This window comes from Tursiops truncatus, chromosome 1 (assembly GCF_011762595.2).
Source record: "Tursiops truncatus isolate mTurTru1 chromosome 1, mTurTru1.mat.Y, whole genome shotgun sequence".
Lineage (NCBI taxonomy): Eukaryota > Metazoa > Chordata > Mammalia > Artiodactyla > Delphinidae > Tursiops > Tursiops truncatus.
The window spans coordinates 16,392,769-16,416,283 of record NC_047034.1 but is presented as its reverse complement, the minus strand read 5'-3'; the positions used below and the strand labels follow the sequence as shown (position 1 = coordinate 16,416,283).

General features: G+C 37.6%; 1 long non-coding RNA gene across 1 annotated transcript in view; it reads left to right on the top strand.

Annotated features, from left to right (window-relative positions):
• The window catches only part of LOC109547523 (uncharacterized), a 47,955-nt gene that overhangs the window by 13,257 nt on the left and 11,183 nt on the right, over window positions 1-23,515 (top strand). The window contains exon 3 of the long non-coding RNA XR_002173318.3: window positions 8,540-8,655. This is a non-coding gene — a long non-coding RNA (uncharacterized lncRNA). The remainder of the gene's footprint in view (window positions 1-8,539; window positions 8,656-23,515) is intronic.

The window sequence follows — 23,515 nt, the reverse complement described above, 5'->3', positions numbered from 1 at the left end:
CGTGTAATCAGTGCCAGTCAGTCTGAGAGTCTGTTCAGGAGACTGTGAGAGATACCAGAACAGATTCTGGTTCAGGGACTGCTAGGAGAAAATGGGAAGGAGGAAGTAAGTCACGTTCCTATCCACCTCTGTATGAGTCTCCTAGGCCTGCCACAAAGTACCACATACCAGTTGGCTTAGAATAGCAGAAATTTATCCTTTCATCATACTGGAGACTAGAAATTTGAAATCAAGGTTTTAGCAGGGTTGGTTCCTTCTGTATACTCTGAGGCAGACAGATGTTCCATGCCCCTCTCCTAGCTTCTGGTGGTTGCCCGCCGTCCTTGGAGTTCCCTGGCTTGAATATACATCACTGCAGTCTCTGCCTGCATGATTATATGGCATTCTCTCTCCGTCTCTGAATCTCTCTCTCTTCATAAGGACAGCAGTTATTAGATTTAGGGTGCACTCTAATACAGTACAACCTCATCTTAACTCAACTGCATCTGCCAGATAGGCTCACATTACAGGGACCAAAGATCAGGACTTCAGCATATCTTTCTGGGGAAGACAGTTCAACTCATGGCAACCTCCTTCCCTCTCTTTTCTTTTTTTTTTATGTTTTTTAAAGAAGATGCTGGGGGTAGGAGTTTATTAATTAATTAATTAATTTTTGCTGTGTTGGGTCTTCGTTTCTGTGCGAGGGCTTTCTCCAGTTGTGGCAAGCGGGGGCCACTCTTCATCGCGGTGCGCGGGCCTCTCACCGTCGCGGCCTCCCTTGTTGCGGAGCACAGGCTTCAGACACACAGGCTCAGCAGTTGTGGCTCACGGGCCTAGCTGCTCCGTGGCATGTGGGATCCTCTCAGACCAGGGCTCGAACCCGTGTCCCCTGCATTAGCAGGCAGATTCTCAACCACTGCGCCACCAGGGAATCCCCCTCCTTCCCTCTCTTATGCTAGGGTGTCTTCCACTTGTCTTCACCCAGCTGCCACTCATTCCTGATGTGTCACAACCTAGCTGTCACAAGACTTGAGCATCCGTTTGAGCTGTCTCTCACATAGTAGACACTGTCTGGATTGGTGTTCTCCTGCAGCAGGCTGGATTTGTGATTTGGACTGCTGGCCCTTTCTTTGCTCTGGAGGTGGGAGTGGGTGGGGTGAGGGGATGGGGGGAGCAGCGTCACACTTGTCTCATCGTTCCCAGCTCCCTCCCAGGTAGCATTGATTGCATCCGAGCATCTGGGCTGTGTCTGTCATCAGCAGTGAGGCCTCAGCTTGTCTCTGAGCGATGAGTTTGCCATTTATGAAGAGTTTGCAGTCATTTTGCATCCTCCTTTTCATGTCTTTCTTTGCTCTCTGTTACACTCAAATTCTGACAAAAGAAAGGACAAAAATAGGGACTCACAACTAAACACTGATGCAGTTATGTGTGAAATCTTTGTTGCAATTTCCCATGCAAAACATTTTTCTCTCTCAGTAATACCTTGCAGTACCATGAGATTCTGAAGGGAGGGAGAAATGTTTTGCTGTTGATTGCTATATAACTTGGAAGCTATCACTATTCTTTAGAGTACAGAGGTGACAATCTCTAACATTAATGCACAGTTCCAAGGGGGACTGTATACTGGGATTCATATTTTCAATATAATTGAAGGAGGGGATCCTACCATAATAGAAGCTGTAGATATGAGTAACTATACAAGTCCCACAAATCCAATGCTCTTTTAAATTAATTTAATTTAATAAAGCCATAATTTCCAGTTTCCTATGTAATCTGAACTTAATTTTTTTAGAATAATAAAGTCCGGAGTTTGAAGAAAAAAAATTTTTTTTTGCTGAGATGGGAATAGTAAGAACTAAAAGAGAAGAAAATTATGCCTTCCAAACGCTATCTCAATAGCAAGAAGCAGATAAAAGGCTTTCTGTTTTGCTATAATCTTCTTATTGTTACTACAGCTAAAATATTTTTAAAGAGAGTGTTATTGATAAGAAAAATTTTTGAACACCAAATAAATTTCTATTCATCACAAAGGCTTTTCTTTATCTGTCTTTGCTAAAATAGAAATGTTTAAAGGAAAAAAAACAAAACAACAACAACAGGAAAATCACCTTAAAATGGACATGGAAAGCACCAGACTCCATAAAAATATTCCCATCTTGCCTGCTTCCTTATTTGTATTGTGTTACATTTCCTGCAAAACGATCTTGTTATTGTTTCAATGTACAGAAATGCAAATTTATTTGCCTGACCAAGTGCAAATACTAAGCCATTGAGGAGAAAGAAGTGGTTGTTTCCAAATTAAGGACTTAACAATTTTCTGTCCCTGAAGACCCTCCCAGGATGCCATGAAATGCACAGCCACGTCTGAAATCTGAAAAAGTGTCCTGTGACCCTGTGGTCAGTTCTGCGATGGAAAGAGGTCTTTCCTCCCTCTCTTGGGGGAGGCCATTGCCGGCCTCACTCTCGAATTCTTTATTTGCATGTGCTAGCCTTTTTATTGCAAATAGGGCTCTAAATCTTACTTTAGAAATGAATATTGCACTGTGTGCAGGTGGCTGCGCGGTAGAAGCTATCAATAATGTTCGTTATGAAAACCTGATCATAAGTGTTTTTAGTCCATTAGCCATTTCACTTTATTTATGTCCCCTTTCAGGCAGGATTTGAAGGCAATATTCAAAAGATGAAGTTTGGATGAAGAGCAACACAAGAGGATATAAAACACTGTCACATCTTTTCATGCTAGAAAATATTTCTTCCTTATATTATTTTTTTTTAACAGCTCCTAAAAATAAGTAACCTCTGGGGGAATGAGGAAGGCAGGAAGAGGAACTGGGCCAAGCACAGATATATTTAACACCTATTTATCCATCTATCTATCTATCTATCCATCTCTCCCTTTTCTATCGTCACATTTAATTACCTTTAACGCACATTACCAAATTTTAAAAATTACTTATCACACCCCCAGTGTACCTACAGGCAAATTGGACCCATTTTGCTTCATTTCAGCTCCTAACAGAAATTCAGCTCATGATTTATGAATAAAGTCCTATTTGCTGTTATGTGCTGCTTTATTTTCCAAAGAGCTTGCAGTCTAAACAGTTACACCTGCAAGGAGAGAAGGTTTCTGTGCCTTTTCCTGGTGGACAGTGGCCACCAACTGTTGAGATAGCTGGTGTGTGGTTACCAGTTTAATGTATCCCCGAAGCCACTGCCTGATCCTCCCGCAGAGAGAAGCACATGCAAACGTCAGCCCACGGACTTCGCTCCAAGCTTCACCTCAGCGTAGGTAACACGGCCTTAGCGATCACTTCCAGAGATTCGCTCCCATTTCACAAAAAAATGCCCAAGGAGAGCAGGAGAAGAAACCAGACTGGCGAGGAAAAGGATGTCTTGAATCATCTAACTTTCTGTTATATTAAAACGCATCATGCGGGCTTCCCTGGTGGCGCAGTGGTTGAGGGTCCGCCTGCCGGTGCAGGGGACACGGGTTCGTGCCCCGGTCCGGGAAGATTCCACATGCCGCGGAGCGGCTGGGTCCGTGAGCCATGGCCGCTGAGCCTGCGCGTCCGGAGCCTGTGCTCCGCAACAGGAGAGGCCACAACAGTGAGAAGCCCGCGTACCGCATAAAAAAAAAAACAAAAAAAAACGCATCATGTTATAAAAGCAAAGGAGAATGCATTTTTTTTCCAGGAGGTTAATAGGCATTTGGGGGTCTTTTAAGAAAAGAATCAAATGTTTAGTCTAATGTCCCAAACCAGTAAAAGAGGTGTTGTAACTCAGTGTTGGGCCCCATGCTTCATTTGAGCTCTGCACACTTAATGGTGAGTCCCTGACTTTCATGTTAATTTTCATGAATGACGATGCGTAAGTGATGTTTTAAATCCCCGTGCAGACCCAAATGAAGGTGAACCCTAGCAACCTGAGTTACCTAGTCCTTCTCTGTGGACTCATTTCTAATTGAATGTTAAGATCAAAGTTTAAGTTTATAAGAAAGAAAAAACAAGTGCAGATAAATAGTTATTATCTGACATCCTTATGAAAATTCATGACCTGCCGTTTTATCAGAGACCTTCTAAGAATTCTAATTGTGAAGTCTGCGGAGCTATTAAACGGCTAGTACACTTCAGTCTCTTGATAAGAAGTGAGTTAAATAATTGTCCTGTTTAACTTGTGCTTGTTAACCTTTAAGGTCAACTAGTTTGAACATACGTTTAATGAAATCCTGGAGCCAGAATTTATGATACCGCTGCTGAATGTTAAATTGGACAATTTACATAAGCAGGACATTAACCTTCTGAGCACTAAATAGCATTTTAGCACTTAGCCACTGGGGGCAATAAGAAACATGTTCTATATATTTGTGATAAGCTTGCCTGGAAACTCTCATGATGACCAATTGGCCTACCAAGTTCAGCAGCATAATTAAATGAATGGACTCAGCCTAAGTAAATGATCAGTGCTGTGTACAGTATATCATTATAGTTCGAAGGAAGAAAAAAAGATATGAATAATTTAATAATACATTACTAATTTATCAATGCTAAGTGACTTCGAGGTGGCTCTTTGCAGTTCATTGTTTTCAATTCGATATTTGATTGACTGCTCATGTGATTAAAACTGAATGTATTTCATTTCTTACCAGATATATATAGAAGCAGTAGATTTGATTTGATTTTTTTGAGCTGAGATGCGTGGGGTTTTCTGCTTTGGTGAGATTACAAGATACCTACTACTGTGCACTGATTAGCAGGTAAACTAGGCATTTGTCACAATCAGATGTGTGTAGTCCCTACTCCTTGGTAGCCTTCCTGAGGGGAGGGCACTAACCCCTGCATTGTGCATAAGCCCAGCTTGCAACACAGCAGCAATTATCATTATGGTTTGGAAGGGTCAAGCACCAAGGAAAGCAGTTTGCGCTTCACCCAGGAATGTTCCTGCTGATTGTGGACAGTCAATCCACTGGGCTGGCTGTCCAGGAGTTGCATTCTGTAAACTCAGTCTAATACTCGGGCGTACTGCTGGCCAAGCATGTATTTGGGGAAACAGTACGTTACCCTGCGGTCAGCTGGGGCCCCTGCCCCTTGAACTTCTAGGGTAAAACTGGATCCCAGTCCATTTCTGTGACAGTCCAAGACTCTTCCTTATATTTCTGAGAGGTCCTGGGTTTTTACTTCCTGTGCCTCTCTCTCTTAACCTCACTCTCATTCTCCCTGTCTCTGTTGTCTTGAGAGACCCTGTGTGTGTTGTCCTCAGCCTTTTAAGTAGCTTCTTCTAGACGCTACTCATGTCCGCCATTCTGTGATTCTAATGCCAAGCAGTCTGGTGAGGTCACATTGCTGAGCACCCTATCTTTCGCTGGTCTCAGCCTTTATCCATTCCTCTCTCCTCTTCACCTTCTTCTTTAAAGGAACAAGATTGTTTCTCTCCATCTTGCCGAGGTCCCTCTTAGGTTTACCTTCTACCCCAAAGAAACAACCATTTCTGCAAACAAACATTTTCTCCTTTCTAAAGGAGAAATCGTAAGTATTTTCACATCTAGTTGCAAAAGAATGGGAATATGGTACAAAGTGAAGCGAATATTTGGCAAATATCTGGTTGATCTGCTTGACGTGGCAAGTCAGGCTATGCGTGGTAAGTGCTCCCTTTCTGAAGACATGGCTTCCTGATCTGAACCACAGCCTGCTTCAGCAACAACAAACAATAATAATTCCTGGCATTTTTACACTTCAGAGAATGCTCTGCTGTATATGGTCTCATCTCATCCTTGAGAATCTGTGGAGCGGCTGTTATACCAATTTCCCATACATGAAATTATAGCTAAAAGATTTAAGTCCCTTACACAAACCCTGCCCTGCTAGTTGGTGACAGAACCAAATTAAAATTTTTTTTGTCTGCTTCCAAGTCCAGTGCTTCTAGGTTGGCATGACCCATGTGTTCCGATCATTGTTCAGATCCACAAACATAGATTGCACACCTATTATTATTTATTAATGTTAAAATACTTCTAAGTAATTTATGTACATGATAAAAGATAGAACAATACAAATAATTATGTAGTAAAAAGTAGACTTTCTCTTTTCTCTGAATCACAGTTAACCCCCTCCAGAGACAATACCAGGATCTTGTAGATCTTCCCAGTGATATTCTATTTTGCATGAGTTTGTATGTCTATCTTTTAAGGTCTGTTTGGTAACTTACTGCTCATACTAGTCAGAGCCTTGACTTTTCATGTAACAGTATGTCTTGGTGACTGCCGTATTAGCACACGTTAATCTATTTAATTTCTTTTAAGGTTGCACAGTACTCTATTCTATGTATTTGTCATAATTCGTTTATTCTTCTGGTTCCATCTAAATTGTGTGTCTTTTCCTATTACACACAATTTTAAAATCTTTGTAATACATTTTTATATTTGAATTCAAGTATATCTGGAAGATTAATTTCTTATTTGAAAAGAGTCATTTCTGATACTATTCCTGGCCATGCACTGGTTACTCAGCTTGGCGCCAAACTACCCCATTGCAGAAAGCGGGCTTTCCTATTCATGTGTGTTCTATTTTGCTCTCAGTTGATTTAACTTCATTCCATCTTTCTAAAGTAAGCTATCTCTGGGTTTGAGAACCAGAATTAGGAATATAGCAGAACATTAGGAAGTTAACTGAGACAGAGTATCTGGCCAAGGTAGAGTCAAGTAGACATAGTAAAGGGTTTAGACTCTGAAATAATACAGACCTGGGTTCAAGTGGTAGCTCGACGGATTACCAGCTATATAACGTGGGCAAGTTACCTAGGCTCTAAGTCTGTTTTTTGCATTCTTCTCTATGTGGCTAATAATAGCACCGACATTCATATAACTGTAGCAGTATGAAATTGCATAATGCTTGTAAACGCACAGTTTCTGGCTCACAGGAAGCAGTCAAAAAATCTTAACTATTGTGGGCTATTAATATTGTTTAAACTTTACAAAATAATTGACTAGATAGCTGAGTCAATCCCAGACAAAATTTGATTGTTCATTTTTAATTTAAAACTGTTTACATCAAGCTATTACTTGACAGTTTTTACTTGGTCAGAATAACAGCCAGACAATTCTGTTGACCTAACATTGTTTAGAACTGTCTTCTGAGTAGATATGGTCCAAGCTTTAGCAACTACTATATACACACTGTTGGGTGAGAAAAGTATTACTGTTCAGATAAGTGTTTTCAACTGAGACCTTATACGAAAATATTTTATAGGCATGATGTTTTATTTCCCTTCTCTGTTGCTAGTTTGCTTTTATTATTAATTTTATATTGTTCTGTAATGTGAAAGGACTCAAGTATGGGATTAACAGACACATACTAACATATATAAAATAGATTAACAACAAGGATTTACTGTATAGCAAAGGAACAATATTCAATATCTTGTAATAATCTGTAATGAAAAAGAATAGAAAAAGGAATATATATGTGTGTGTGTTTGTATATGTGTATACATATGTGTGTGTGTGTGTATAGAACCGAATCACTTTGCTGTACCCCAAAACTAACACAATATTGGAAATCAACTATACTTCAACTAAAAACAAGTAGAATTCAATGGAAAGCAGTTTAGCTATATAAATCAAATATTACATGTGCATATTTTTGAACCCAATGGTTCTACTTCTAGAAATTTATGTAACAGAGATATTTGGAAAAATCTACAAATACTGTTCCTCATATTTCTGTTCTATTGCTTCTACTAATAAAAAAGTAATAGAGTAAGAAAAAAAAAAAGAACCCAGAAAGAATGCTTGGCCTTCACTACTTTGGAAACTGCCAGGTCCATGTTTTTTATATAGTTAGAGAAAAGGAAAGATAGAATCAAGTTGCTGGTCATCCAGATGCCTAGCCTGACTGTGGAAAGATGGAATCCTTCCTCTCGAATTCCCTATGAGGATCACTCTGATCAAAAACCTGCCAAGATATTTAATTCCCACTTGGACTGTACGAGCCCTGCTCAAACTCTGCAAGTTCGCCTCTAGACATTCCATGACATTTCAGCACAGTGAAAATGAAGTACTTGGACTTGAAGTCAGAGGACCTGAGTTTGTGTCTTATTTGGCTGCTTTTGCAGCCTGAGTGGGCAGTTGCTGAAGTCAGCTTCTTTGTCTGTCAAGTTTTACCTACCTCACAGGAGCAAATGAGGTGATGGAAGTTTTTGTGAATAACAGAACATGGGGAACATTTTAGCAATTGTTGTTATTATGATTATCATTGAGACTGGAAATAATGTTCAGAGAGTCAGAGATAGTGTCTGAGGCCAGCAAAAGGAGTCATTTCTGGATAGCTGGCCCTTTTGTAATACTTTCCATTCTGTTCAGCATACCCTTCATCAGTATTTTCAGACCTCCTAGAGCTTTTCTGTTGGCAGAACTTCTGTCTTACTCCAAGGTCCAGCTTGACATTTCTAGGTATGTGTGTGTGTTGACAATATTGCTGAATGGTTTTCTCACCTTTGTTACCCCTCAGGTAGTATACTTTGAGCTGACACAGCGGAAACTATGAAAAGTCGGTTTCTTGTCTTTTAGATCTTTCCATCATCTCCCTCCTAGCCTGTCATCCCAAGGGCCTCCAACAAATCACCGTGTGTTCTGGAAATGCAAAACCACTGGAATAATCACCATATCAAGATGAAATGAGAAAGGTAACTTGCTGCAGAGAAACCCTATACACTTTATTCTCTCAAAGCTAAACAGATGTGGTTTATGGATTAGCTGATAGTTTGAGTTAGTTAAACCAACAATCCTCTCTTATGTGTTTGACACTCAAGAGTTAAAGGTGTCACTGATTCTTTTTTTCTCCTAATTCTTCTAAAATGCTCAGTGGTTTTGAGGAATTTCTGGCCAACAGATGTAGTAAGAAAGTATTTCCATCTTTGCTTCTGCCTCTCCTTTGTGGCACACCTTCCCTTGAGAATATATCAATACATTAACATTTTTAGGATGATTAGGTATGGAGAATAACAATTTTTTTTGCTATATTATATTTTGTTTTTAAAATTTTCATTGAAATATAGTTGATTTACAATGTTGTGTTAGTTTCAGGTGTACAGCAAAGTGATTCAGTTATACATATACCTATATACCTATTCTTTTTTAGATTCTTTTCCATTATAGGTTATTACAAGATATTTAGTATGGTTCCCTGTGCTGTATAGTAAGTAGGTCCTTGTCGGTTATCAATTTTATATACAGTAGTGTGTATATTTTAATCCCAAATTCCTAATTTATCCCCCCCACCCTTTCCTCTTTGGTAACCATAAGTTTGTGTTCTATGTCTGTGAGTCTAGGGAAACAGGTAGACTTTGGTACTTAAATATCTATTTTGGAATCTGTAGCGCCCCCTAATGGTTGCCATGTTTATCCACTTAGAGTCGGCTTTTTCTCTTCAAACATACTACTTGCCAGATGCTAGAAGAACAGTAGTTTGGGGACATTTTTCAAAGGATGCAAATGATTTTATGGCCTTCTTATTGGCTAGTATAATCTTAGCTAGAGCATCTTTTCAATAAACATTTGATGCCTTCATAAGCATATTTCCTCGTCTCCTATTTACTGTTCTTCCATGTTTCCTATACTTCCTTTCTTTTCTTGGCTTGGAATAAATTATTTCGTTGAGCACCTTACACTATTCCCAATCAACATCTGGCTAGAAATCTATACAGACAGATTTTTTCATCTGTAAAGACAAACTCAAAGAATTTGAAAATGAAAATGTTGGTGTAGCCATCTGAAAAGCTTTGAAACATTCTTTCAACTTTAGGGCAACCATCCCCCACTTTGCAAGGAACATGCTTCCTGTTAACTGGAAGGAAAAGAAATTTCTCTGACATATTTTCCACTCAGCCCTCTTCTAGATAATTCCCTTCATTGCTTTGGTAAGTCAACCACACTAACAGGTACCAGTGATTCTGTGCCTGCCTTGGGCTAAATGGAACAGGTGAAAAAACCCTTTCAGGTTGTCAGGTATTAATGTAAAATACCCCTAGACCTCACTGCTTATTCATCTTCATCTAGTTGACTAATGCTTTTCCCATGTTGTTACATGTTGGTAAATTAAAGAAACCTTCCAGACGGTTCTGTCAACAGTTTACTGAAATGTACCTCATTAGCGAAGTTGAGCTGTCGCACGAGTGTAATTTAACCCTATCGAATTATCACTCAAAAATGCCTAAGTGCTCGGTTTTTGTACACCAGATAGAACACTTGCTACTAACACTGTCACGTTTCCAGTTGATGAGAGAGGAAACAAGCAAAAAATATGCAGCATCTCCTCTGTCCCCCTGCCCCTCCTTCGCCAATATAGTGATACTAATGTCAACTCCTGAGCAGAATATTACGTTTCACTGTAGATCAGAAACATCCCCATGGGTCATCTTCTTTTCAAATCTAAAAAGTAACGCTTGCATGCTGACTGCTACCTCCTTTATTTCCTTGTCCACTAACAAAAGGACTCATTGATACAGAGGCTAATCTGAAGGAGTTCAGTTTTTAGAGTCTATGTGCAGCATTTCTTTAACGTTAGGGGAGCTTTTTATTGTAAGACATTATTTGTGACCTGATGGAGGCGGTATCATGTTTCATCGATGGCAAAACAGCACATGAAATTAATTACTTTGCTTTAGTTGTATCTTTATTGTGATTATTACATTATCCCGAGGTGAACTGTGTCAAGGGAAGGATAAGAACTGATTATAAGAGGTTGGGGTTTGGGGGAGTTTGGGGTTAGTAGATGCAAACTATTACATTTAGAATGGATAAAAAACAATGTCCTACTGTAGAGCACAGGGAACTATATCCAATCTCCTGGGATAAACCATAATGGAAAAGAATATAAAATAAGAATGTCTATATGTGTATAATTGAGTCACTTTGCTGTACAGCAGAAATTAGCACAACATTGTAAATCAGCTAACCTTCAATAATAAAAAAAAATGAACTGATTATAAGAAACCCATGCAGGGTTAACATTTTGTGAAGCTCTCCTTTGCAGAACACATTTGTAACTGTTTCCTTGGTTATTCAGGTAATTGTCACAATGTGGTCAAGGTGTGAGTTTTTCATTGTTGTGATTTACCTAGTTGATCAGCCTAACCTGTAGAAATTGAGGACAGTCTCTTTAATAGATAAAGACGAACAGCCAAGAAATATATAAGCAGGTCTAAGTAAATTAGCCTGACATATCGCACATATACTGATGAGGTATCTGTCATAATCAAAAATGCTTCCTATGGGACGTGTCCTGTACTCTGTATCTCACATGGATTAGTTTTTTCATTTCTCTTAACAACGCTCAGTGTTTGGCTTTATTCTGATCACCATCTTATAGTTAAAGAAGATGCAACTTATTGAAGTAGAAGCTAAGGTTATCCAGCTCACAAACGGCAGAACGAAAATGTGAACTCCAAACCCACGCGCTTAGCATCTAGGCAGCATTGCAGTAGCAGCTATGAAAGCACAGGGTCAAAGCCTGATCATAAGTTCTGGATGCTCTAACTTGTCACGATGGTTCTCCAAAAGAATGTAGTTCTGTTGCTTGCATTTGGCCTCCTGGTTATGGGAAAGAGAAGCTGCAGAGTTCTGCAGTTGTTTTCCTATTCTGTCAGAGCAGATTAGCTATGGCCCTAGAGTGGGACTTTTGTGCACTGTGATGCAGGTCACAGGACAACGAAACAAGACCCTGTAGCTTGCGGAGGCCTGGCTAGTGCCCCCGTGACAGCGCGCTCAACCTTATCTGCTTGCTGTGCTTTTATGGTCATGAAGATTATAAATTATACAGCTGCTTTCTTAGCCCTCTTACTTTCCTCCAACCTCTCTCCACCAACCCTCCATGTACCTGTCAGGCTTCACCAAAGATGCACTAAATTCTAAATGGTGGAAAACTGACTCTGCATAATGGTGGGTGAAAAGGACCAGGGAGCCTTATATTCCTATTCAGATGGCAGCCAACTTTGCCTGAGAAATAAAAAGGGAAATTCCTGGGAGAAAAATCGCAGAAAGAACACATATTTTCATATTCATTTTTTCCTCTAAAGGTAGAGCAAAGGGACCAAAATCAATCTAATGCATGTGTATTTTTTCTGTTATTTCTACTGGTGGAATAAAACCCATAAGCAACCTCTGAGATCGCTATACACACAGAACTGTTATTGATTTCCACAGCTATTTTATATGGGAGACACAAATGCGGGATGGCTTTCGGGGATTTTACTAGATCTGGGAAACCTCATTTGGGAAGCAGAAAAGAAGTTGGAGAAAAGTTGGGTCAGGAATACGGACCCACCACTATTCACTCGTGTTACAAAATATTTGAGAAATTAAATTAGAAGATCTCAGAATTCCCTTTCAAGTCTAAAATTTTAAGTCAGCCCCGCCATCTTATGATTATTTGGGAGTAAATATAATCTCACCTACCCACCACTGACACCATATTTTAGTCTTCTCAAAGTGTGGTCCCCAGACCAGCAGAATCAGCATCACTCATTAAAAATGCAAAGGCTTAGCATCACCCTGTTACCAAGTCCAAGCTCATACTGCTCACCACATGACAGGCCAATAAATCAAGAGAAGAGTTTTTGGGGTAAGGCATAGTGACTTTATTTGGAAAACCAGCAGACTGAGAAGATGGTGGACTAGTGTCCCAAAGAATCATCCTCCCCGTGTTAGAATTCAGGCTTCTTTTATACTAAAAGGGGAGGGGGATGCAGTCCCTGTTTTAGCCAGATTCCGGAGATGTGTTAATCTCTTTTTTCCTGCAGCCATTCATGGTGGGCCTGGGCAGGATGTTTCCTGTGAGCCAAACAAGGTATTTAACTTAACGCTCATTACTTGGGAGGCAGGGTTCCTGGAGATGGGCCATTATGTATAATTTAAGCTTATAGGAAATATCCCTTTAGTGCTTAACTTGAATACAAAAGTTAGCTTAACAGAATACAAAAGTTCTTCCTTATTACAACCTAACATCTACTGTATTAATGACTCTGGTGGTGGGGGTCCAGTAATATGTGGATTAACACACCTTCCAGGTGATTCTCATGCATGGCCAAGTTTGAGACCCACTGACATAATACTTACATTATGGTTCATTTATACATATGTTCCTCCATGTATTGTATGATAAACTTCTTGGAGCAGGAACGTATTGGTTTTGCTCTAACTTTAGCTCATCGATTAGGAGTGAGGCACAGCCTTTGCTTTCCTGGAGATTATAATCAAGTAAGGAACATAAAACTAGCAACCCTCAATGTGTGAAAGAGATGGGTTTCTCTCTACTCATCATTTGGAGAATCATGAGTGTGGGAGTGACAGACACATATTTGATGCCCTGCTTTTCCCCATCCACAAAGGCACAAATGAGCTGCTTACTTTTGCTGGACAAGCTTTAATATACCTTTGTAAATTAAAAATCTAAGTGGTAATGTTTGATAACAGTACAAAATGCAACTTAAAGTTCGTGCCTAAAGATCAACTGGCATGGAAATATATTGGATTCTCTAGAAAATGATCATCATGCTGACATCACCTTTTTGGACATATCAGCACACTTTTGAGACAGGAAAAAGGACTGAGTACCATGTGCCAAGCCTTTTGATAAAGTTATCATGCACTCCATAAGTGAGGAAGACGTTGCTAACCTTCTCCAAGGAAGAACTCAGAGTGAAGAGTCCCCACTGAACGAAGGATGTTTCATTGTCACTCCTTGCCTCAAAACACATTGAGCCAAGTCACAGTTAGTTTGAAAATGGTTGCAATTTTCAGATTTTGCCTTCTCCTCACGCTTTCAATAAAAGTGAGCCTGCCCTTTCTATGAACTCGTCAACAAAGAAGTAAGAACTAATAATACATCTAACATGCCTTTTAGATGACTTAAGAGTTAGTGCATCAATGTGGTTCCCTTCAGCAACTCTTCTTTGTCTTATTATTTTTCTTAATAAACCACACACACACAAATTACATGCACACAGCCATTCATTCATTCATCATTCATTTATGAAGTGGTCATGCCTATTTCCCATTCCAAACCTTTTTATCCTACCATGTCTGGTTGGTCAATCATAACAATCTTTTGCCTGTCTTCCCGCCTTCTGTTTCTCCATCGTCAGAGTTCACCTCCTCTTTACTAATCGCATTTTTCTTATTTGCCCTCAGGGTCCCTCACATTTATTGCATTAGAAGACGAAGGGCGTAGTAGCCCTATTCACATGGGTGACAAGTGTTGGAAGAGATTAGAAGGTGGATAGAAAGGACTGTTTGGACTTAATGTACTTGAGGTGCCTGTGGGACAAACATGTGGAAATTATTTCCAATATGCATGGGTCCAGGGCTCAGAAGGAAGATGTGGTGTGATGAATTAAGGATACACATGGTAGTTTAAAGTCCAGATGTAGATGAGATCACTGCAGAGATTAAGAAAAGGGAAATGAGATTTGAGCACAGAGTAGGTTCCCAGTAAATGTTTGCTGTTTGTGGCATTTTACTGGGAAATTTACTACTAGTATGTGTGTCATGATCCTTTTAGGTTGTCATGACCTGACCCTTTGAGGTTATGAAACTTGCTCATTCCTGGTGTTCATTACAGATTCTAACTCTCCACTTCAAAAGTTACTTTAAAGAGAGATATTCCTAGAAATTTTGGTTAATCAAATGGCAGCTCAGTGGATGGAACACTTCCAAAATAAATACTGAAAATAGGTTTTAACCCTCACCCCTCTTAAGGCTAAGAAAAGAAGTCTGCTTTTTGTAGAAGGAAAATCCAATAGGAGCTATAGTCAGAGAAGAAACGCTAGCAGGGTCTTCAGAGATCAAAGCTGAAGCGCTTATTTCCTATGAGAGGAGACTGAGGCAAAGAACGGTTAAGAAGCTAACGCAAGGCCCCCTGCTTAAAACTGGCAGAAATCTCAACCCATGTCATCTGAACAACAGATCTAGAGAAAGACTCTTTACTATACGTTCTGATAATGCTGGGAATGCTCCCTGGAGCTTAAAGGGTCAAAATAATGACCTATTGCACAACTTCAAATTAAAACTTAAAAATTTCAGTTACATTTTTACTTAATTGAAAAAGGAAGGCAAGGTATAAGGTAACTTCTTAAGTTTCATTGTTTTTTTTTTCTTCAGCTGTTTTTTGGGTTTTTTGTTTGTTCGTTTTAAGAGGGGAATGTGGATTGGAACAGGTAACATTAAGTCACTTTTAGCTTCAAAATGTGGCATTCTATAATTCCTAAAAATCATAATATACTTGTGTAAGGAAGGATGAGAATGTCAGTAAATAAAATAACACTCATGCTAACATTTCATAATTATAAAAAGATTCAAAATTCTTGATCAATACAATCAATTGTAAAGTGACGATTTTGCTTTCCTTGTTCTAGTTTGTCTGATAATCTGTATACACAGCTCTTTTTTTAAAAAAATTGAATTATCGTAGATATGAGTGATTTCTACAGTCTAAAGAGCCATACTATAACATTCAAAGGAAAACTTTAGACTATTATTTCAGAAGAACGGGCAAAAGTAATAGTTTATTCTTTCTTCATACTCTACATTTTTTTTCTCCATGTTAATGAATGTTTTAAGTGTGAAAGCCCAAACTTCGCAAGTACCTAATTCTTCCTTTAAAAAGAACCGACACTACCTTTTTCCTGACTTCCCACCACATAAATTGGTAGTGGTGGAGGAGAGGGGAAGAGTGAGTTTTAGAAATTAAAGAAATGATCATCTCTAATATTCTCCTCCAGTCCTGCAGGTGACTCACTGCAGCTAATAGCAATAAAACATCTTTTATGTGTAGCCGAATTCAATAATCTGCCGATTATTTATGGATCTGACATTAGTTCGTTATTTATTATTCATTCAACAGACATTTTTCAACCTCGACTTCTGTGCTGGGTAATCAGGTAAAAACATATATGATGTAACACCAAACAGTTGCTTTTGTTGAACTGAGGGAGGAAACTCTTCCATTAGGCAGAACTTTTCAAAAGCAACTTAGAACACGATATGGAGTAATTATGGAAGTTGGTAGCAGGAAAAAGAGATAACGCAATTCCTTCATCATTGCCCTAATCAATTCAACTTGTAAAACCACTAGGAATCCCTAAATCTTTTGACAGATTCACAAATTTGCAAACAGAGTCACAATGATAAGATGAGAGAGAAAGTTTTACTGTTTGGTATGAACATCAAACAATATTTTTATGAATTACAGAGATTTATTTAAGAGTTCCTTCTCTTTACCCCATAAAACACATACAAAACATTTCTGAAAATCAGCAAACAATCAAAGTCACCCAAAGTTTTTGATTTCCTTGCTTGCCATCCAAAAATGACCGTGAGGCTGTAACAAGATAGAACAGTAGATTAGAAGTAGGCTTGGTAGATAAGACAAAGCAACCCTAAAAGAAAATCCTGAACCACACACTCAATGTGGTTGAGTATGTTAAGGACAGTCAATTCTAGACGTGTATCACAAGGTTGTTTCTGGGGTTAATGTTAAATCTTTTAGAAAATTCAGAGTAAAAAATCTTTAAAGGTGGAGATAATAGAGCATGGTGTGCAGAATAAAGATTGTGGTTAAAAGACCCAGGTTTAAATCCTCCTATAAAACTTAGTTTTCTCATTTTTAAAATAGGCATAATAATTCCTACCATGCAGGATTGTTATAAAAAGAAATAGGCAACAAGTAAATGGTCATTTATAATAGTGGTTCTCAATAGGAGATACCTTGTGCCCTCTTTCCTGTCTCCCACCTCAGGGGACATTTGGCAAAGTCTAGCGACATTTTTGGTTATCACAACTAGAGAAGGGATATTACTGGTATCTAGTGTTCAGAGGCCAAGGATATTGCTGGGCACCCTATAAAGCACAAGACAGGCCCTACAACAAACAATTATCTGGCCCAAGTATCCATAGTGTGAAGGTTGAAAAATCCTAGTAAGTACAGAGCATAGCAGGTGGGTAGGAAATCATGGTTATTACCATTAGCTACAATACTTCAATACTAGATCTTACATAAAAAAGAAGCATTGTGTATGTGGGGTGAATAGACTAAATATTTTTCTAGCCCTTATGAATGAACTCCAAGATCTCCCTGGAGATCTTGTACATAATCCATTGTACAGCTTGAATACTATTCTCAATTAGCTCTAGTGACATCCAAAATGGATCTAGGTTGAGACAGGCTTCTATGAATGTATAAGGAATTTCCTGTCAATGTTACTGTTTGTCAAATAGCCAGCCTCTTGACAGGCAAAACAACTAAAACTTAAGACGGGCTTAGACTGGAAAGGTAATTTAAAATTGTTTGTCAAGGTTGATTTTCCAATATGTTCTGTCTTAGATCCATCTCTCTTATGATTACCTGGTTATTTCTTCCCACTCTTTCCTCCCTTACCATGAGCTGAATTTGGGTGTTCTCCTCACAACTCCCTTACCAGGACAATTAGGCTTTGGGTCAGTGGGACACAGCATGCTATCTATAGAATACATTCGAAAGCCCATGGTCCGTGAAAGTCTTAAATTTTTATTTCTGTGCTTTCCTGTAAATATAACAACATTCCTCTATCTTCTCTATTATGGAAATATCCTATGATGTTCCTCTGTAGGAATTTTTTCCATGGTAACTTTGAAAAAAATCACAGAGTACTTAGAGATTTTTTTTGACATATCGATAAAACAACCTAAAAAATGCAATCCATTACATCAGATTCTGACATTTTCTAAGAAGGATCTGTATTCAATTAAATCTAGTTTCTCACACATGGTTTTTAGGATTTGTTTTTTGGATTTGACATCCTCATGTACAAGTTTCCATCTTCATTTTGTCATGTAACAATTCTGAACACTCTTTTTTTTAACTTCTTTCCCAGCTTGCCTTCACCATCCATGAGACGGTTCATCACTTCTGTCTCACTATGGTGATTGTACTTTTCCACTTTTCTAATGTGGCTCATGCACATTTTTGATTACTCTTTCATATTCAGTGTTGGTTATTTATTTACACAAGAGTTAAAACATCGGCTGTTTTATTACTCTTTGTATTTCTACAAAGTGTCTAATGCAATGCAGGCACACCATAAGCCTCCCAATAAATGAGGATTCAACGAATAAAGACCTACTCACGTGCAACCAAGTTATGATGTAAGCACTGTTGATTCCCAAAGAGTGATCTGTTTACACAGTCTTATCAATGCTGCCTTGGTTCTTTCTGCTTTATGTTTAAAACATCATGATCATGTCACAGGTGAAATTTATCTGTAAATAGTACCAGATGTTACAGTAGATCTAAGCTTTATAGCCACAAGAAGGATTTTAAGAAATATTGTTAAGAGTTTGTATCTATTTTGAACACCTTAAAGTCCCTGAATAGGATACAACATTGTATCCTTGATAAGTATGAAATGAAATGAAGTTAGGCAAAATCTTAATTATAAATAAAGTCCCCACACTGATGCAGTTCATTTTTTATTAGTTACCTATCAAATGGCACTGGACTAAAAATTCCTTGCTGAATATTTAGTTTTATAACATGCTGTCAAAACAAGGGATTTTGATATGTCAATATGACTTTTAAATAAATATTATTAATTGAAACTGAGAAAACATTTCAGCCTTGCCTTCAATCCAACAAATATTTATGGAATACCTATTATGTGTTAGATGCTATTCTAGGTACTAGGCATATAGCAGTGACCATACCTTTTGTCCTTAAAACTTACACGTGCAATCTGTATTCATTTGCAACTGGAGGTGTATGGAGAGAATAGTAGTTTGCTTCTTAACTAAGTTAATAAATATGCTGTTTGCATTTTCTGGCGTATTTACTTACTTGATGATCTGGATTTCACATGAAAGAATCAACATAGTAAGGAAAGAAGGCATGAATTCTTTTTGTATTCTTTCCAAACGTTCGAGACTGAATAGTTTCAAAGCTGTTACCTAGAATGCTTCAATAATGGTTTGGTGAATTCCCAATTAGGATGACATTTTATTTTACTTTCTAATTTACTGTTTTACTTACACATAATCACTGTTCATTGTCTTACAGAAATATACTTACAAATAGCTATCTAGTTACGTATTTAGGTGTGTTCAAATTTTAATATTTTATTTTAAAATAAACAGAGAATTTGAGGATAGGGAAAAATAAGCAGAAAAAAAAAACTTACCTCTGGTCATTAGTGTAAATCCAGTTGTCTGTACTTTACAGGGAATTAGTCGCTTTTTAGAAAGAGCTTTTAATTGCTTAATCTAAGTAATGTGGGCAATGGCATACGTATTTTATTTTAGAGTCTATCTAGCCCACTCAGAAAATGTAATGGACCTAATTTTCATTTAGTATAGGTCTGCGCAGTTCCTAAAACATCTAAATGGCTATTAATTTAATCAGGTAATTTAACTATAGCTCTAGAAAAGGCCACCAGCTAGTTGTCACGCAATGATTATGAGGATGACATTTCTATCCCATGATGCCAACGGCAGACTTTGATACATCATTTTCTTTTTGAAGGTTAAACTCAGATAACCTGCCTTTGGCATTTAATTAGCTACATATTAAACACTTTTTTAATAATAAAATGATTAAAAATTTTATTGCTTCTCAAATGAGGCCCTTTTCGATAGATTTAATGACTTGGTTAGAGCTCTATAGTTTGTGAACCAAACCTTACTTAGGCCAGTATGTAGTAATGATATGCTTTACAGCTTGCAAAATCTGTATTTTATTCAAATGATGGCCATAATCATTTTGGATAAAACTTATAATGCTTTTTTCTGTATTTTTAAGTCTAACTGTTAAACATCATTGGAAAGTAACCAGAAACCCCTTGTTTCAAAATTTCCAGAAATTATCAAGTTCAAGATGAATAAAGAGACCATGAAATCTGTTTAATGTGTGGAATCTTATATACTAATTGTTTACATTTCAAAAAATCACTTGTCACCATTGAATATCTGCCAAAAAATAATACAACTATTGTAGAAATGATGGAGAAGTGTGAGTAGACTACAAATCCCCATCCATATTTTCACTTAATATTAGCTCTTTCTTCAGTGAAAACGGTCATCAGGAGACTCTTCATTGTTCATTCTTAGTGCGAATTGGGAGGGAGAAGGGGGAGTTAAAATATCTGTAAAATAGGTTGAAGAGACTGAAAGCTATCATGCAAGAACAGGGTGTAACTACAGTCTGAATAAAAGCGACCGTTGTCCTTTTATTCATTTTTAAAGTTTTTTATTTAATTTCGAATTTATTTTATTATTTATATATGCATAGGTTTTAAGTGCTCAGTCCAATGACATTTGACAAAAGTATACAGCAATATGACCACCACCTCAATCAAGCTATGGAACAATTCAATTATCACTCACACTTCCTCATGCCTCTTTCTAGTCAGCTGCCCAACTGTTTTGAATTCTGTCACCATAACTTAGTTTTACTTGTTTTAGAGCATCATGTAGATGTAATTATATGGGGGACATACTTCTTTTGCTTGTCACATTATTTTTGAGCTACACAGTATTCAAGATTTTCCCCCTCTCAGTAGCTTGTTCCTCTTTATGGCTGTGTTCACACTCCATTGTGTGAGTACATCACAACTGTTTATCCATTCACCTGTTGATGGATGTTTGGGTTGTTTCTAGCTGTTTACTATTATTAAGTAAGCCATGAACATTTTAAAATAATTTTTTGAACATGTTTTTATTACTATTGACTAAATATCCAAGAGTAGTACTGCTGGGTCATTATAATACTTGTATCTTTAACTTGAGGAGAAACTGCCAATATCTTCACTTTTGATGTAGTTGTCAATGGACCTGCATCTACTCCCTTCAGCATAAAAAGATAAAAGGATATAATGAATACTATTCAGTGCAAAGTATAATATGAGGTTGTTTAGAATTTTAATTGTGATTTTCTTCTGTATGTAGATGTAGAAATTTTCTCTTTGGTGGTTTGACAGAATGGTCCCCCTCTTATTCCATATCAACAGATTACTGCTTTTATTTCGGGTTTAGGTAAATGTGGACTTGTTTTTTGGGATTTTGGTTGTTAGAGAAAATAAGGGAAAAAACATAAACACAAATTATTAATCAAATTAAAATGAATGATATAGAAGAGGCTACCTGTTATTTTGCTAAATGTATATCTCTTTTTACATTAATTAAATTTCTATGTAATCAAGCTATGTAGATGGCAATAATTTTGGTCATTAAGATCGTTAATCAGCAACAAATAAGCACATTTTACTATTAATCCACATTACTCACTTTTAACTTTTTATGGAGCATTTTGTTAATTATAGTACAAAAATTTTGAGAACATCTGTGAACTATAGAAATATCCTTGACCTTTGATCTTGTGAAAAGAAATTTATTACAGTTTGACTCTATCAGCTTAGAATACGTTCCTGTTTACATAGAACCTTTATCTTTAAGCTAATTGTATATAATCGTATATAATTATGGTGTCTCGGTAGAAACTAACAATTTTGAGTCAAATAAAATGGTCTGGAGGCACTTTATTTTAACTTTACTTAATGATTTGCCACCTCTTTTTGATGATTTAGAGCTTCACTGCCCAGTAAGGTAGCCACTGGCTACATGTGGTTATTGAGCACTTGAAGTGTGGCTAATCAGGATGGAGACTTAGTACCAAAGATAAAAAAATCTCATTAATAATTGATATATTGATTATGTATTGAAATGATAATACTTGGGATATGTGGGTTAAACAAAATACGATATTAAAATGAATTTCACCTGCTTCTTCTTGTTCTTTTCAACATGACTATTGGAAAATTTTAAGTTACATATGTGGCTCCCATTTTATTTCTATCGGACAGTGTTCATCAAGATGTATATTCTCCTTCTATAGAAAATATAGAGCAAGTATCTCTATGTGCTAATTATCTGTTTTCATGGATATGAACTGAGAGTGGTTTCAATAGGTAACTGATCCACAGAGTCCCCTAAAATGGAGCTCTGATGAGTAAGAGAATGGCTAGGAGGAGAAATCTTAGCTCTCCCGAAGTACCTAAGCTCTGTAGATGGCAGAAGACCAATTCTCCCCAGCAACTTGATAGACCCTCCCCGTGTTGAAGTTCCAGATTGTTGAAAGGCATTTATACCAGTTTTTATGAGGGTGAATTGAGGGTGAATGGATAAACTGAATGGCATTCCATCCTGGATCCTCTATTCTCATTTCAAACCTTGATGATCACCATTCTGCCTATGCATCATTTGCATTTATCCTCATGCAGTCTCAACACAGAAGACAAGGATGAACTCAAGTGAAGAACTAACCTACCCTGAGGCAACTAGAGACTTAAAATTTGAAAGTAAAACTCCACTGAATTTTTGTTCATGTTCTGTGCATAACTTAAGAATGCAGTAGAGAATTGAAGCATAGATCCATCCCTAAAAAATAATAAACAAAAAAAAAATTTGTAGACAAATGACTGAATGACCAAATTAGGCATTTGATTTGAGGCGTTTGTAGAATTCCCCCTTGTGTGTTTGGATGCTACCAAAAGGCAGGCTGTATGGGGTAATGGAAACATGAATGTTTGGGGAAAAGACCAAGGAAGGTTCTCTGGCTTCTGGGAAAATTCCCATCTACCTCAGGAGTACTTGGGGCATGGTCCTCACTGATAACTTCTAAAAGTGAGTCTATAGAGGGTATAATTGAAAGAGTTATGAAAAAAGAAAGAAAACAATTTCACCCAATTGACAAAAGGACTACAACCTTAATTTGCTCACCTGTGTATAGGATGCTACATCAAATGGAAATCTACCTGCCACTCCTCTAAGTTACTCTGTTTAGAAAGACCTCTGCTCGCTTAGACGTCCTTCTATAAATGTAATGCTTGCTGAAATGTCAAATTGAGACTTAGACTACCTATACATATTTTACCCACCAAATAGAAGCTATCTGTGCTTCCTCAAACAAGCTCTATCAATGCATTTGAATCATGTTATGTTTTCATAACACCAAACGATTCACTGATGTGTGAAAAGACCAGTAAATCGGCAAGTTGCTTGTTCTGTGTAAACCCAATGAGCTCATGTATTTGAGTAATTAGACTGGAGGTGCAGCTGTTTAGTGCCATGAAGTTTCTAGTCCTTGGTGAGACAGAGATCCAGGAACTGTTATTTCTTATTGAAGAAATGCTCATGAATGTGACACCGAATTTCTGAACTACGCAATCCAGAGCTCTTTGTATATCCTTATCAATCATAGTTTATATGAATAACCATTGAATTATCAGAGACGTAGGCAGTCTTCTTTAAGTATAAAAAGGCACTATGATACAGCATTTAAGAGCAAGGATGCTGGAGCCAAACTGGGCTCTGCTACCTACAAGCTGTATGTCCCTAGGTACATTCTGTGCCTGTTTCTTCATCTTTAAAATGGAATAATAATAGCACTTAATTCATGGGATTATTCTGAAAATTAATGAATTAATAATTTTAAAATGCCTTGAAAATTGCTTGACATATCTAAGC